At 37.1% G+C, this 16,170-nt stretch overlaps 1 long non-coding RNA gene across 1 annotated transcript in view; it reads right to left on the bottom strand.

Annotated features, from left to right (window-relative positions):
- Window positions 1-16,170, bottom strand: part of LOC139152649 (uncharacterized) — a 26,961-nt gene continuing 10,791 nt past the window's right edge. The window contains exons 2-4 of the long non-coding RNA XR_011556677.1: window positions 9,981-10,040; window positions 2,027-2,126; window positions 1-1,516 (exon numbers count right to left, since the gene is read on the bottom strand). This is a non-coding gene — a long non-coding RNA (uncharacterized lncRNA). The remainder of the gene's footprint in view (window positions 1,517-2,026; window positions 2,127-9,980; window positions 10,041-16,170) is intronic.

Below are 16,170 nucleotides of genomic sequence, written 5' to 3' on the forward strand. Positions count from 1 at the left end.
AAAGTCAGTTTTAATATGTAACCAGAGACTAATATCGCTGACTGAAAAGGCAAAATAAATACATCATCAAAATACAATTATAGAAAAAAAGATAATCTGAGACAATGTATATTTATACAGAAACACGATGAGAACTAATTTGGGATAATTGGATAGTGAAGTAACTAATCTGGAAATGTAAGCTGATCTGTTTTTCTTTTTTCAAGTAATACACTTGTTTTCATGACTAACTGGTAATCTTGCAACATTCAGCTATAAGGTCCCGAACACTTTTGAGAAATTTGAACAATATGAGCATCCAATTCTCCCAAATTAGTTCCAATCACGTTCAAAGTACCGCAAAAAGGCAAGTAAATCAGTCCAGTAACATTGTTACATATGTTGGGGCAATGAGTTCCAAAGCCTTGCACCATATTTTGATGAAACCTATAGTCATCTCTTGTTGTTCTTGAGTTTTTTATGGATAGTTGTAATTTGTTGCTTAAATTATACTTAATTTTTGGGGTTTAACTAAGTTCCACATGAAACAAGGAGACGATTTACTAAGTTCTAAAAGCTTCGATGATAATCGAGCGATTTCTTGATAATTCTAGTTTCGCTAAACAGGCCTTTTGTAAAATCGTTATTGGCAAATTTCAAAAGCCCTATATTGTATACGCTAAATATTTTCTATAACGGCACTTCCACTAAAATTCAACACAAGCGAACAATAATTGTATTGTGATAAAATAAAGCACTGGAATATCTTTAACCTAGAAGATTGATCGAGAAATCATCTAAATCTCTGTAATACCTTCAGCTGAGCACAAGCTTTCTAGCATAAAACATTGATGTGGAATGAAAATCTAGTTTGCCATCGATATTTACACCTAGAACTTTCACATGTCCATTTGTTGCAGTGTAAAGCTTTCCATTAAGAAAACGATTTAACCTGGCGCGAAACAAGTAAACATTAACCAACCTCTTTTCGTTAATGTTGCGTTTAAGATTAAAGCGAACATTTTGGTGGCCTTCAAAAACCCCATGAAAACGTTTGCTTTTCGGAAAAATAACAGCTCTTGTACAATCAGACAGTGTTACGCTGTACATGTGCAGAAACTGTCTGTTTGCTTAATTGGCATGCATGTATCCATTGGTGTTGCCCTTTACGAGTCACTTTTCGTACTTTTGATTGAAAGTTACATGTATTCACAACTGACACCTTTATAGCAATCTGATTAAAACAAGATGTAGAGACGGAGACGTTTTCACATTCCCTTGTTCTTTGCTTTTCTGATTGGCTGAGACAGCAAAGAACACGAGGTGGAAAAGTCCCCATCTCTTACTCTCATTTAAATCAGATTGCCTACTGGTAACCTTCAACATGAAGCGTCATGTCTCATGCCGTTACTTTTTGAAAAAAACTTGCAATAGCGCCCTCATCGAGTCTTCAGGTTGAAACAAATTACATGCACCATCTAACTATCATTAAGTCTTCGGTATTGAATTCGTCACACCTGGCGTCGACGAAGGAATTCTGTAATAATATAAAAATACAGTTTTTGTACAAAGTTAGAAATGGGGAAAGTGAGACAAATTACATTTGTGGAATATTCTCTTTGAAGTTGTCGCCTATATCTCTGTGTGTAGGCCAAATTGTAATCATATACTTAAGACTGTAATTCATGATAAGACGACTGTCATCATTATATCGAGAAGAAAAAATAGCAATAAAAGTTTGCATCTTAACGGCATAGAGGAACGCCGCTTTAGACAAATCATTGCCGTGTTTCCCCCTTTTGGAACTTTATAAACAAAAGGTCTTTGACCATACACTGCTGTCATTAGTTTTACCTTTCAGGTCAGTGTGGATATTTTGACCGATGGGAATCAATACAAGCTTCATAATAATCTCATAATGGAAGCTGATTAAAAGAATGAAAGACAAAAGTTTGAAAAACCGGGGTAAGCATGAATAAAAATAAACTGAAACGCACGAAACAATACAGACATAATTGTTGCTCAAGGTTCTTTACGCCATAAATACCTCGTCACCTTTAAGGACACGGTCAAATTCATTCCTTAGATCAACTACAGAGGGCATTTCGTCTAGGCTCGCATTCCAACACCTAGGCATTAAACTGTACCTGAAAGAATATTTAAACAGACAAGTGTTTATTTTTGGAAATGCACTTGCAATAATTTTCAAAAATGCTTTTCTTCTAGCGGTTGCATATGCTTCAGGGAAGAAAGTGGTAGTACTATTTCAAAGAATTTTTAAGCACGAATCACTGGAGAGGCACTCACTCTGATGAGAATAACAGGTAGGTGCAAAAAGCACAAACTGTAAGCTTACAATTTTCCATTCAGTCTGGCGTCATAAATCTAGATTGTGGCTCTAGCGTCTAAATTCGACACTTTCTACAAAATGATGGGGAAAAATCGTGTTGGAGATAAGAAAAAAACATGATTCAACAATCTACATTTTATCATAATTCCCTTTGTAAAAAGTCTACATGGAGGTAAAACTGTTGTCAAAACCACGGTACCTGAGCGTATACTCTTCCTTTGGCACTGGGAGGAAGCACGTAGTAGTCGTGTGCCTTTTGACATGAACGAATGGTAGCAAGGTAAAGCCGTTGAGGGCAGCATTTTTCTAAGTACTACATTATTTTGGAATTCAGAAACGATACCATACATGCTCCTTTTCCGACATCATTATTTTCACTAAACTAAATATCGGAAGCGATAAACAATTGACAATCGTTCAGATCATGAAAGCGATATTCAAATTACAAAGTCCGAAATTATTTGTCAATAAACTCGGTAAAATCATAGCACTATAAAATTTAATTCCTGCAGTATGTACGCCCTCAATCTTGTCGGTGTTTTATCGAAACTTTATTCAAAAGAATCTCGAAAGATTATTCTATGAAAATTTTCTGAGAGTCAACTTCATATTTCCACGTGAATGATAGATTTTTTGATGATTGAACGGTCATGAATAATAATGATTTAACTCTCGAGACTAAAAATTGAAGAACTATCGTGTTATTATGTAGTATCAAAAGAGGTTGATACGTTTGTAAACCAATTGGTCGATCAAATGTGATATTTTAAGCGAGACAATTCTTTTTCCCGTGATCTTTAGACTTTTATTCTCCCATAGAGGAGAGTTCATAGTGGCTGACACTGTAGCTGACTTGTTTACTGTACAGGTGATAGGTACCTGCACAATTATACTTCGAATGGATGAGGTACACATCTCCCTGGTGTTAGTTTTCTTTTCCTTGTTACGGCGACATTTGATGAGGTTTTAGCCAAGATCTTGCCATTGCGACAATTTAAGGGGAGAATGGTAAAATTGCGAACAATTTGGACCAACAGTGAGCCATTATATCGTTTGCGTGTTTTGCACTGTAAATCACGACAAGCATCTGTTCTGCATATCCATTTCGTATTATCGCAGTTTGCAGATAGACGTGTCCAGCCTCTTGAACAGCGCCACCAGCGGCATTCTCGGGATAATAATACTCCCGAATTGCTCAGGGCAGTTCGAGGAGAACAATACCGTTATGTTTATTTTATAACTTTGTTAAATTCGTTCAAATATGCGATCTGATTGATTACATTGAAGTTTAACGTTATAACTTTTGACATTGTCATGAGCCCGTCTTTCATCTGTTTAGTTCACCAATGTTGCTGGAGGAGAAATTCCTCAACTATCGGAATATCAGCGACATACTAGTACAGAGTTCGTTCACTGGGTTTCGTCACTGATTTCAACGCAACGCAGCACATCGAGGCTTGGGCCGAGCAGAAGAGGTGTACATCACATTGAAAACGAAAGACGAGACATGAAGGTGACGTTGACATGCCTGATGATGTCTCTATTCCAGCCTGGTTGCATATCTCTGAGACGAGAGCAGCTGACTGTGAAATCACAGTTATCGTTGTCCCTCCTAGATCATCCGGGGAACTTCTTCACTTCTTTATGTGTGTGACAAATGCTTTACGCTTGGCGAGTCAACCGCAATGCAACAAGCGCTGGTTGTCGTAGGCGACCGGAAAGTCAGCATCAACAATTTTGAGTGGAAAAAAGGACTGCAATTCCCGTTAACAATTTCGCTGTTGTTGTACATTCTCTTTTCTGTACAGCAAGCATAGTATATATTGCATTTTTAGAGACAAATAAAGGCAAAATGATTCTCTAATATGATGCGTAACTTTGAAAATGTACACAAGAATTCCTCTGTTATCCCTAGAAAAAACAAGTCACTAAAGAATGAGTCTGGTTGTGATGATGATGATGATGATGATGATGATGGTAGTGGTGGTGGTGGTGGTGGTGAGGTAGAGGGGAATGATTGATGATGATGATGATGATGATGATCATGTTGTTGTTGTTGTTGTTGTTGTTGTTGTTGTTGATGATGATGTTGTTATGTTGATGATGATGATGATGATGATGATGATGATGATGATGATGATGATGATGATGATGATGATTATGATGATGATGACGATGATGATGATGATGATGATGATGATGATGATGATGATGATGATGATGATGATGATTAGGGCGAGGAAGAGGAGGAGGAGGGTGGTTGCGGTAAACAAGTAGGCGTCAGTGTCACCTTTGTCACTAGGTAACTAATACAGAGTTTGCCTGAAAATAGCAATAAGTTAACTATTTTGATGAAGGCCAATTGCTGCAATCGTTAATTTGATGATCGTTTCGTTTCAGAAATCGGATGATTTTTAAGCCATATCGTAAAGTAAGTAAAGAGGCGAAAATACCGAATGTAGGGAAAACCAACAAGATATTTTTATATTCTATACAGACTAACTGCTTCGTCTGTGGCTTGATTCCAGCGTTGTATGGATTGTTTAATTTCCTCAGAATTGTGTTGGTATTCTAGACTGGTGGTGGAAGCATTGAGACACCACTGTTCCAGTCACACAAAAACTCTGACCAATCGTTTTTGAACGGCCTGGACGAAATTTCCGCATGAGTTGAGTTCACTGGGAAAATTCATCCCAGTGTAAAATTCAGTTGCCCTTCTAATCTGAACCTGCGTTGGTGTCAATACAACACATTGGCGTGGACCGGTTTTTCAACTCAACCGGCCATTCTTCGCTTTAAGTGATTTTACACTGCTTAATCTCCCCTTCCCACCCGGTAATCAAAGTTTTGGGGCCCTGAATATTGGCCCGTGTTTTCATTAAACAAATCCCTGTGTCTTGGTTGTGGGGCGTAATCTGTCAGCTTTGCCGGTCGCTGAAAACGCCCATTCATATATAGCGTATCTTACTAAATAGGGAGTTCAGTTGGCCAACAACTTAATTACTCCGATATTACACCCATTGTACAGCACTCTCTGTACCCTTTGTAGCCTGACAAGAGAATCGGTATCATTTTGTGGCGAGATTTTCAACACAAACAAACAGCTGTGTGGACAGTTCGTATCCCTATTCCCACTGAGCTCTTACATTTAGGCGTGACTCAACGATCTGACCCAATAACCGGTGCCGCTTTCATTTGTATCGTCCAAGACGCTCATTGAAAACACTCTCATCAGAGACTGACTTTTTTCAGACCGAGGGTTTCTGTTCGCTGTCTAGTCAAAATTGTTTTTCTGCAAAACTGCTTTTGGAATATAAAAGGAATAAGCATGTTTTCGCATATACGGTAGTTTTGACTGTGATCAGTGACAATAAAAAGACATTTGTCGTTGAGTATCTCGAGGTATTTGCAATGGGGATTAGGTTAAGATTCACTCTGAATAGTCCCTGTATTAAATATTTCATTTCTGTGTCTATGGGTGCTCGTCAAAAAGAGTGTTATCCAAGATAAGCCAAGCTCTGGATTAGGCGCTCGTCGATTCATTGAAAGTCAGTGAAATATGTTATATTTTTATCTGATAGCTTTGCATCAACGTTAATAATGTTCTGGGAACTAGTTTATGAGTAAGACAGTGTTCCGCTCACTAAGAACAAGTTTTTCAAGTATTATATTACGTCTTAGCACATATGTATTCTAACTGTAATCTTTGAGAACACTTTTCTTAGAATCCTCCAACTTTCAAATGGTCGACCGTCGTTAAGAGTTTAAAAAATAAATTCCTCGTGATTAAAAAAAACTGTATTTTTATCCTCAATAAGAACATCAATAAGGTTCAGGGTGGTTGTCAGTTATTACAGTTTTCTGCAGTGATTAACACCGAACAACGATCGAGTAGGAAGAACGAAGTAACGGGAAATGTTGCCGTCAGTACAGCTACTTAAAATTAGTAGCACTTGCGGAATTATGTTTGCCCAGACAGCTGCAGATATTCGAAATTATTATTTGACTTTTGTACGAATACCTCTAGCGAAGAAAGAGTTACAAGTGATATTCACTCATCAACTTGAAAAAAAATATAAAAGAACTCCTAAAATATAAAGGCATGAAAAGGTTAAATTATACACTTTTCCCATTTTTATCTCGATGTCTTCAAGTAAAAAAATCTTTCCAATCGTGTAAAATGAGGTCTCTCCTTCCGAATTTGCATTTTGTCGAGGTAATCCACGGCGAGACCTATGCGAACATGGACGTAGAGCAGTTCTTCAAAACATGGCAACGTTAACCTTTAGGATCAACGCAAATTATGAGCCTTGGATCGTTACAGGTTTGATAGTGTCTTAACGCTCAATTAACTGTAATTTTCATGTATTTTTTATTGCTTTTGTTCTGTCTGTTAGAGATACAGTTTCTTGTTCTCCTTGCAAAATCACGCTGTTATGACTAGTGTTCAACTCGAAAATACAGACTACATGTGTGTATCGTCAAATTTACTGTCGACAAGTGAATTTTAGCCTGGACAAGAATTTATTTGTCGACAGCTGTACTGTACATTGTACGCAATGCTTTGTGTTTGCAAGAACATCCTTCAAGGGAAAGAAAAAGAAAATGTACAAAATTAATCTTGTTTTCTACAACAAAATATAATGAAAATGTTACGAACTTCAGGCTCAGCTTGTATCCCCTCAAAGAATGTTATACATGTGTGTGATTTGGTGGCTCAAGACAACATCATACGCAAAGAATAAAGAATTTACTTTTAAGGTAACACTTTCATTTCTCGGATTTGTTGCCATGCGGAACCATTGGCAACCGATAAAGAAAGAGTTTGGATAAAGCCCAAACGAATCGATTACAAGTACGTCTAACGCCTCGCAAAATTATGTACTACCAAGAATTTTACCGTTAATACTACCAGCGGTGTCAGTGCGTCTGTTAACTTTCAGTCTTGTGAGGAAGCTGACAACTTTTCTCTGAGGCAACGCTGATACCCAGTCAGTCAGTTAGTTGGCCACTGAGTCAGTCAATCAATTAGTCGATCAGTAACTGGGTTAGTATGCCTGTCAGTCAGCCAACTAGTTGGCCAATCAGTACTGACTCAGTCAGTCAGTAACCGAGTCAGTTAGCCAGCCAGAAAGTTAGCCAGTCAGTCAGCCAGTTAGCGAGTCACTAAGATAGTCAATCAGTCAGTCAGTCAGTCAGTCGGCCAGCCAGAGAGTTGAGCAGTCAGCCATCAGTAACTGAGTCAGTCGGCAAGTCAGTCACCAACTACACCAGCCAGCCACTCACAGTTACTCAGTCCATGGATGTACCCCTGTACATCCTTGGTCAGTCAGCCAGTTAGTCAGTCAGTCAGTCAGTCAGTCAGTCAGTGAGTCAGTCAGCTTGTTAGCCAGTCAGCCAGTTAATCAGTCAATCAGTCAGTCAGTCAGTCAGTCAGCCGTTGATTTAATTTTAAGGTGTTCGAATTATTTTTTGTTTAGCGGATTTAACTCAGTGTTATTTTTAATAATGATTTATTTCTCCTTTGTGAAATAATCTGACTGTTATAGTACTGTACGACAAACGTTGGACGCATCTGATCATTTTCCTTGAACGCCTCAACATTAAACAGAGCTGTATACACTATAGCTAGTAAAGAAACACATGTATACTGCGCATGATTGGAACTTTCAAATGCCACGTTTCAGTTGCCGCTTCATTCGGTGTACCATTCTGCTCAGTCCTTTAGCAGGTCAAGGGAAATCAATTTTAGCTGGCACCATTCTGACTATTTTTCTGAATTCGCTTGTCGGCTTTGACTGACGCGTGTCTCTTGACCGTCAGTTGGAAATATATATCGAGGTTTTGTTTCACCCTCTGTTCGGTATTAAAGTCGCTAGCTGTTTAAACAGTGAGAAAAAGGGGTGACACGTGCAAATACAGGGGAGCTGCCTAAACGAAAAGCGGTGCTGGCTACAAATCAAAGGGTGGTAGGGCATACAACTGTTACTGTATCGTACTTTCAAAACAAGCTATACCATCATTTATCGGACTTGTCTCGATGTTTTCAATAATAGACCCGACAGAAAACTTACAGACAAAGGTAGAAGCATAAAGCACAGGCTGTCTGTAAGTAAATAGCGATTACCCGCATAGTTTTCAAGACGGGCTTCTCTAACACAGAACCATATGTGCTGGAAACCCGCATTTTCTTCGGCTGGCTTCTACGCCGCAAAATATTAAGTGGTACCTTTATTCTTTAATCACTTCGACGTAAAATTTCCTTGGTTTAAGTTTATCTGTTGCATTCTTTAATCGGCGACGGTGAATGTTAATTTCTGACAGTATTTCAAAATAATTGATGAATCACTTGGGAAAGAAGCGGTCGCTGGATTAATGTTGTTTTCAATCTGGAATGGCTGAGTTATTTTCGACAAGGACGCGTACTCATATATGTCGAACAGGATTAAGTTAAAGGCTCTGTTTTCGGATTAGCTTTTCATTGTTTGTCAATGCTTTCAAAACCTGAAAAGAAAACACCAAGTTATTAGGATGTTCCCATCGGTAAGAGTGATGTCAACCGACGGGATGTGCATGCACTCGACCACCTGAGTCGCCAAGCCATCGATGTGAATACTGCGATTGCGTAAACCCGAACCGATGACTCTTTTAGTAATACGAAGTTAAAGCTCGTTACCAAAAGTGTAAAACACCATTTCAGGTTTGAACCATTCTAAAAGGTAGAAATTCGAAAACTAAATGTGTAAAATATGAATCGATTTCTGTAACACGACTATGATTAACAGAAAACAGATATTGACAGTGACAGTTCCCAGTAAATCTGTTTGAAATGAAATTGAATAAAAAATCCCTTCTAGATTAATGGAATCCAACAATACCATATTGGGTTTGATATTGGTCTGGTTTTATTTACAACATAATGACTCGGTTTATCGAACAGCTACCAGTTTTCAATTTCCACTTGACGTCGATCAATTCTATACTACAAGACTGTATTACATTAATTGGAAAAACTGTGCAATTTTAATTTGCGTCTGTCAATGCTGGTGTCAAACCATGTGATCACTGTGTCGTTCTTTTGCAGAGCGTACCCGTTGCTTCAAAAGCAAAACTTCCGCATTTCGTTTCGATCGCAAGGGAACTGGAAAGATAGTCCGAGAGATGCAGTCATACCAACACTATTCAAAATTAACGATGTAAAGTTCCATTTCTTTGTTGCTATCGATTTCTCTTCACAGGTGTTCAGACAAAATCGGCAGGATCTTACAAAAGGGTGAATGAGATATGTCATAGATAATGGTTCTTGTTTTTGACTCGTTCTACACTCACTAGTACTTGTAATTTTATTTTCAAAATAATATTTTACATACTTGTCATAATATTGTTGGCGCTAAGAGCTTTTCTATGTTGAAATTGTAAATTTTTGAACATTTTTACAGATGACATCTACGCTATAAAATTGGCAACGCTGAGATAAGAGTGAAAGATAGACAGTCTCGCGCTAAATCTCGGGATGACTTATCATCAGCGTAAAATCTCTGCAACGGTTTCTTTCGATGTCGTCCTGTCCACTTCATAGCAATGATCGACGCTACTTGAAGATCTTAGTAGTCAGCGTGGCATATGCCCCCAGCACGGCTAAGTTACTTACCCAAACTTGAACGCCGCACAAACTTGATCGTATTCTCAATGTACAACGTGACTCAAGACTCTGCAAGAAAAGAAGATGGCATGGTCGTTCAATCAATCAATCAATAAGTTTTATTTGTATACAAGTTCTTCCCTCTCTGATGTACGTTATTATGTCTCTGTATCGGTTTTTCGGTTGGTTCATACCCTAAGACTGATTATTCAAGATTTGCGGTTATATTCAGTTCGTCCGCAATTGGTCTTTAGATCAGACTATTAGCATTTAAAATTGCAGCAACCCACTGCATGCAGAGTCATCTATCTACCTTTCCCTCTCTCTGTTTTCAAGTTCTACCGTTAATTTCTTCACTCTATCTAGATTGAGGGAAAGTATATATATATTGCAGGGAAACATTTCTGCAAAAGAAACCATCTCATTCACATTAATGTCCGTTCTATTCATTCTCAGAATTTTTTAAAGACATAAAGTACGATAAAAACACACCAATGTTTCGTCCTCTCCATGCATCACACACGTTATCTATAGCCATCATCACGGCGACTTGCCATGTTTGACGTGAGAAGCGGGCGTCGTTCGAAAAAGAAAACAATATTTACATGCAAGCTGGGCTTTGATACAATTCGGAAATATATTATTAACCGCTGAAATCTAATCATTTTCCTATTGTAAATGTAATACATTGTCCACATGACTAACGTAAATTTCAGTACTGTGCTACCAATAGAAAACAAAGGCCATACGGATCTCTTTAAAGTATCGTATACCCTGTACTGGTAGCACCGTGATTAGATTTCACATCCATTTAATGAGATACGGGTGCAGTTTATACTATTGAAATGTACCTAGCGTGATTGTTGTGAAATGGGCAATATTACCAAACATGCGGCCAAACGGTAAAGGAAGATGTTTTGCGTTTTATTCATGTTTATTTTTCATCAAAATCAGTTTGGTTACACGCTACAGGTCTTGCTTTTCTAAAATCATTTTTATTTTACTTGTGTCGTGCTTGAGGGCAAACTTAGTGCAGGTTGCTTCGACAAACCTCATGAAACATTTTTAGCGATTAACTTACATGATTAAAAACTCTTAACTCAACTTAAATAATATACAAATTGCCACGGGGGAGTTTATCGTCTGTGTTTTTCTTTCTTTACAATAAACAATTTTGAAATCATACGTATCAAATATATATGGTGATTTAAGAAACCTGCTTGAAGAGTTTGTTGTTTCGAATATAACTTTCACTTATGACACAAAAAGTAGTTTGTTGAATTGTATCTGTTAACTGCGTTCACAATTCAACCTAATGTCACACGTTTCCAAATGAAATTATGCCAACCTGTCTAATTTTACTTTGCTGTGTTTTAACCTGTTGTGTTATTTTGCTTACTAATATTTGAGCGTGTTTGATCGATCATTTTGCGTGTGGATGTAGACCCGCTTTACATATGTTTGGTAAAACTTGTAACTTTAAATTAGTAAAATTAAATTAAATTCAGTTAAATTAGTGCTTCAATAGATGTAAGTAAGTTTTACACCAGTAGTGCCCTTTGATGACATGTGTCATATGTTTATGAAAGCGTTAGCAGGGTACTTGAGGGTAAGTTTCTACTTGCAAAGGTCTGTCACACCCGATTTTGCGATTCTCTCTACCTATCGCAAAGCTTCTCGATGCAACAAGCCACCCGAGTTCTCAAATTTTCAATTTAATCGATCACTGTTTTTTATTGTATCATAAAAGAATAGAACTTTAAGGTTCTGTTTGTAGAATCTGATGCCTCACAAGATCACTGAAGGCCAACCTGGTAACTTCTTATTCTATGTCTGTAAAATTATTTTTTATCTTCGAGCGGTACAAAAAGATGTGGAGGAGAGAGGTTTGTACAACGGTTTGTACACTTTCGCCATCGTCCAAGAAATCAGCCGATATCACCATGACAATATTTGACCTGCTGAGGTTAATTAAAAAGTTGAGTAGATCACTGGTTCGTCGGAACTAGTGTAGAAAACAAACAACAAGGTAAGCAGAAAGCTAAAAATATAGTCCATAGATGGGGAAAAATAGTTTTACGGAAAATTAAAATTCAGATAGTTTAAGTTTAGAATAGGATCATAGAAGGATCGACAAGAAAGCTCTAACTTCAACAAATGTGTAAAAATGTGTAAAATTACTCTTGCAAAGACGTTCCTAATCTCTGGCTAAAATGTTTACTACGTATTGAAGAGCTCAAAACCATCATGTGTATTGGGATAGGCCTAATATCATGTCCTGCAACGATCAAAAATTTACACGCCTAAATTGATATACGACACGCGAAATCTATTGCAATCTCGCTTCTCAGCGTTACTCCCTTGTTTCTCCACTTTTCAATCACCTTTGTTTTATAAATTGTTAAAGTGATTTACGAATGGGTAAGCAGACTGGGCCATTAGTGGTAATCAAATCATTACATTTTTCCGGATTTTTTTACGATATCTTTACAATCTTCATGACTTTCTTTAACTCTGTTTAAAAGAGTTAAAACTCTTGCATTGGGCAATACATCATCTCGATTTGTCATTCACAACTTCAGCAGTCTTAGATGATGGGGTGAATGTTATACATGCAGAATTATCCTGACTCAACATTTTTAAAGTTTTCCTTTTCTGTATGACATCAAGTCCACCACAACACCACAGGTCTTTATTATCTCTTACACTGATTTTTGTTGGAAATCATCAAGACCAAGCTAAAAGGGGCAAAAAAAATGTTATTATCATACATGCTGAAAATCAAATATTTTTGTTCAGTTGCGAAGTATCCAAGTCACAATAGTCGCGCGAGGTTACACCCATTTTAAATTTAAATTATGAGTAAATTTGCATAATTTTACAATCTTATTGCTGTGATATCATGGAGGCGTAACAATTTTGATGAAACTATAAAGACTAGAGAACATTTTGCGACCGTTATAATGATAAAATTAATATTAATCAAGCGAATGGTTTCAAGTGATTATCGCTGAGATATTTAGAAATTTGTCTCATTTTGACTTTTTCATTAAATATTGCGAAATGTTTCACCATTGGGAATGAAAAACATGTAATGGAGATCGGTCAACATTTGGTGAAAGTTGAAGAACAACGATACTGTTATCGATTAAAATATTAAAATTTATGTGGATCCAAGACGGCCTACCACAAGATTTACCACATTGGGAATTGACAACACCACAACATGCTGTATTTACTCAGAAAATTCTATCGGTAGTTGCGGCATCGTTCTCTGTTTAAGACTTCACGTAAATTTTACGAGAAAATTAATCAGCCAATTTGAGAGCCTTTCATCTCAAGTGGAAAGCTCTTCTACGACAGGCATGCTTCATTGAAATCGCAAAGAAACTTTGTACGAGGACAAGAAGCAAGGGTAATTTCTGGCAAATTGAAGGTCAAAATCCTGCCTCATTAATCTGAAACAATTAAGTATAAAATAATATTACCGACCAAGCTAGAATATTCAAGTTTTGTTGCGCAATTGTCGATTTATACCAAAGGCAACACAATTTGTTAATATTGATTTCTTTGATACCAGAGTGAGTACGCCCAAATTAATTCAAAACTGTCGTTTTTACAAATGTCCAATTACACAGGCCTTCATGTTCTGGTCATGACAGAACTCCCATACAACCGCAAGGCTGATGGACATTAAAATGGTAATTCGTGAATTTTAAATTAAAATCACGTGACGTCTTCTCAGGAAGTTGAGAGTGTGTTTTTTCATGTCGTAAATAAAACGGAGTGCAACAAGTATACTTGCTTACAATCTGCAGTCACGTTTTTACCGAAATTCACTGTCCATGGTAATGCAGGATTACTAATAAAAATATTTTCTTTCGAATCAAAATGGTAATGCAATCATTTTGATACATAATAATATTTCACATCCCAATGCCAAGATACCCACATACAGATAATTCGATTGTGTTAACTTGTTGCTCCCATCAGAGGGCATTATCGTTTCAGAAACTGCTGTAGGTATAGCCACATTATCTTTGAAATGAAAGAGATGAAAGCTGCTTCATTTTCTACATTGATGATATTTTGTTTAGTTGTAAACCGTAGCTAGTACTCTGGTGTAAGATGTATTTCGAGGGCGAAAGAAAATGTTTTGCAAGAATTTGTACTTTGAATTGCTCGACTCGTCCCTTGGGAAATAAAGGAACGTAGATCTAAATGAAATGTAGTCGTGGGAACTTCATTCTGTAGAGAATCGTTTTTATTTGGCCTGGCACTCCCGAATGACCTGGATCGTTGGGTTAAACTGAAACAGCAGTACACTGAGAGAAGCCAAACACGTATTTCTTAACCGGATTCGAAAAGGCACGTCATATTCACAACGTACATTACGTACCTAGTCGTACTTGGAATCATGAACACAACTGGAACTAATTGGGAGAATTGGATCGTCATATTTTTTACATTTCTCAAAAGTGTTAGGTGGTCCATAGCTGAGTGTTGCAATATTGCAAATTACTCATAAGAACAAGTGTATAACTTAAAAAGAAAAGCAGATGAGCTTACATTTGCAGATAAAACCGACATTACTTCACCATCCAAGTATCCCAAATTAGTTCCAATCGTGTTCATGGTACCCTCATGTTTTTGCCCACCCTGAGAAGACATTTGTATCAACTGAAAATTTAACTGAAGTATTTCCTTGCGACATTTTGTTTTGAAAAGTTCTTTCCAATTATAAAAGAAACTAAAAAACCACCTAACGAAAACATCATGAAAGACTCATCGGATGCAAAGGTGACACGCACTTCGGAAATTTAATTTAGTTTTGGCTCATTTTTAAGTTAGGAATTTTTAAACTTTTCTCTTTCGTTGTCACCAAGAAGAAAAGCCAAGGAATCATCGTGATTTTTACGAGAAATGTAGCTTCACATGTACCGATATTCGGGATTGAAAACGACCGCCATCATGTTAAGGTAGTATGCGCCTCGAAAGTAAAAGACTTAAACTTTTGCTCAAACTTTTCTTAAGGAATCTTTCTACCATTCTCTTTCAAAATCAAGCATAAAAATCTGGGGTCACCGTGCAAATTTTGGTACTAGAGAAACAAATAACCTAAGATTCACTGATACTTAAAATTTAAAATAGCCGCCATCCCTACGTTAAATCTAGGAGAAAAATAAAATTTTAGAATTTCGAATAACTAAGCCGGTGAAAAGTTTTCTAATACCAAGAGCTTTAAAATGACCCCACAAGTGGTATATCAGAAAAGAATTGTAAAAGTTTGAGAGTCCGAATATCTGTCCCCGAGGTGCGTTCTACCTTAACAAAAATTGGAAACCATTGAATGTTCTGTTTTCCAAAACTTTGACACTGAAAACTTAATTTTGCCAATACTTCCCAACAAGAGACAGGTTTTCAAAGCATTGTGTGATGTCCAATTGTGAATATTATCTACACAGGGAAAGTCTATATAAAGGTTAAACATGACTAGCGTTTAACACTCTCATTGCTTCCTGTACTGATTAAGCAATTTTCGAGAAATAAAAATGAATTTAATTGTTCTGTAAGTATTATAAGTTTAAAATACGAGGCTTGTTTTGCTATATCTCGAGATATTTACAGCGGTTTCACCGCTTGAGAGTTGATATCAAGATGTGCGTGTGCGTTGCTTGCCAGCCATCAATGATTTCCTAACTTTGGGGGCATAGTGGTCAAAATTGCCGTCTTTCCTCGAATTTTCACTGAATGTTTTTAGAAAAAGTCGTTCATCCTGAACACAGATGGTATTAATGGAATAAAATTTATAGTTTCCATGTCGATATTACATTGTTTAACTCCAGACTTTCCTTGCATGCACGTTTATCATTTTACGCTGAGATCCCGATCTTTACGCGATGGGATATGTGGACGATACATGGACATACACACACACACATACACACACACACACACATACATACATACATACATACATACATACATACATACATACATACATACATACATACATACATACATACATACATACATACATACATACATACATACATACATACATACATACATACAAACTAATGTAAGTTCGTACATATGCGTACGTAAACACATCTTACACACATGGACAGATAGACAAACACACTAACATAAACATGCACATGCATGCATGCGTGCAGACATAAGTATGCAATACATA

The sequence above is a fragment of the Ptychodera flava genome, chromosome 16 (assembly GCF_041260155.1).
Source record: "Ptychodera flava strain L36383 chromosome 16, AS_Pfla_20210202, whole genome shotgun sequence".
In the NCBI taxonomy this organism is placed as follows: Eukaryota; Metazoa; Hemichordata; class Enteropneusta; family Ptychoderidae; genus Ptychodera; species Ptychodera flava.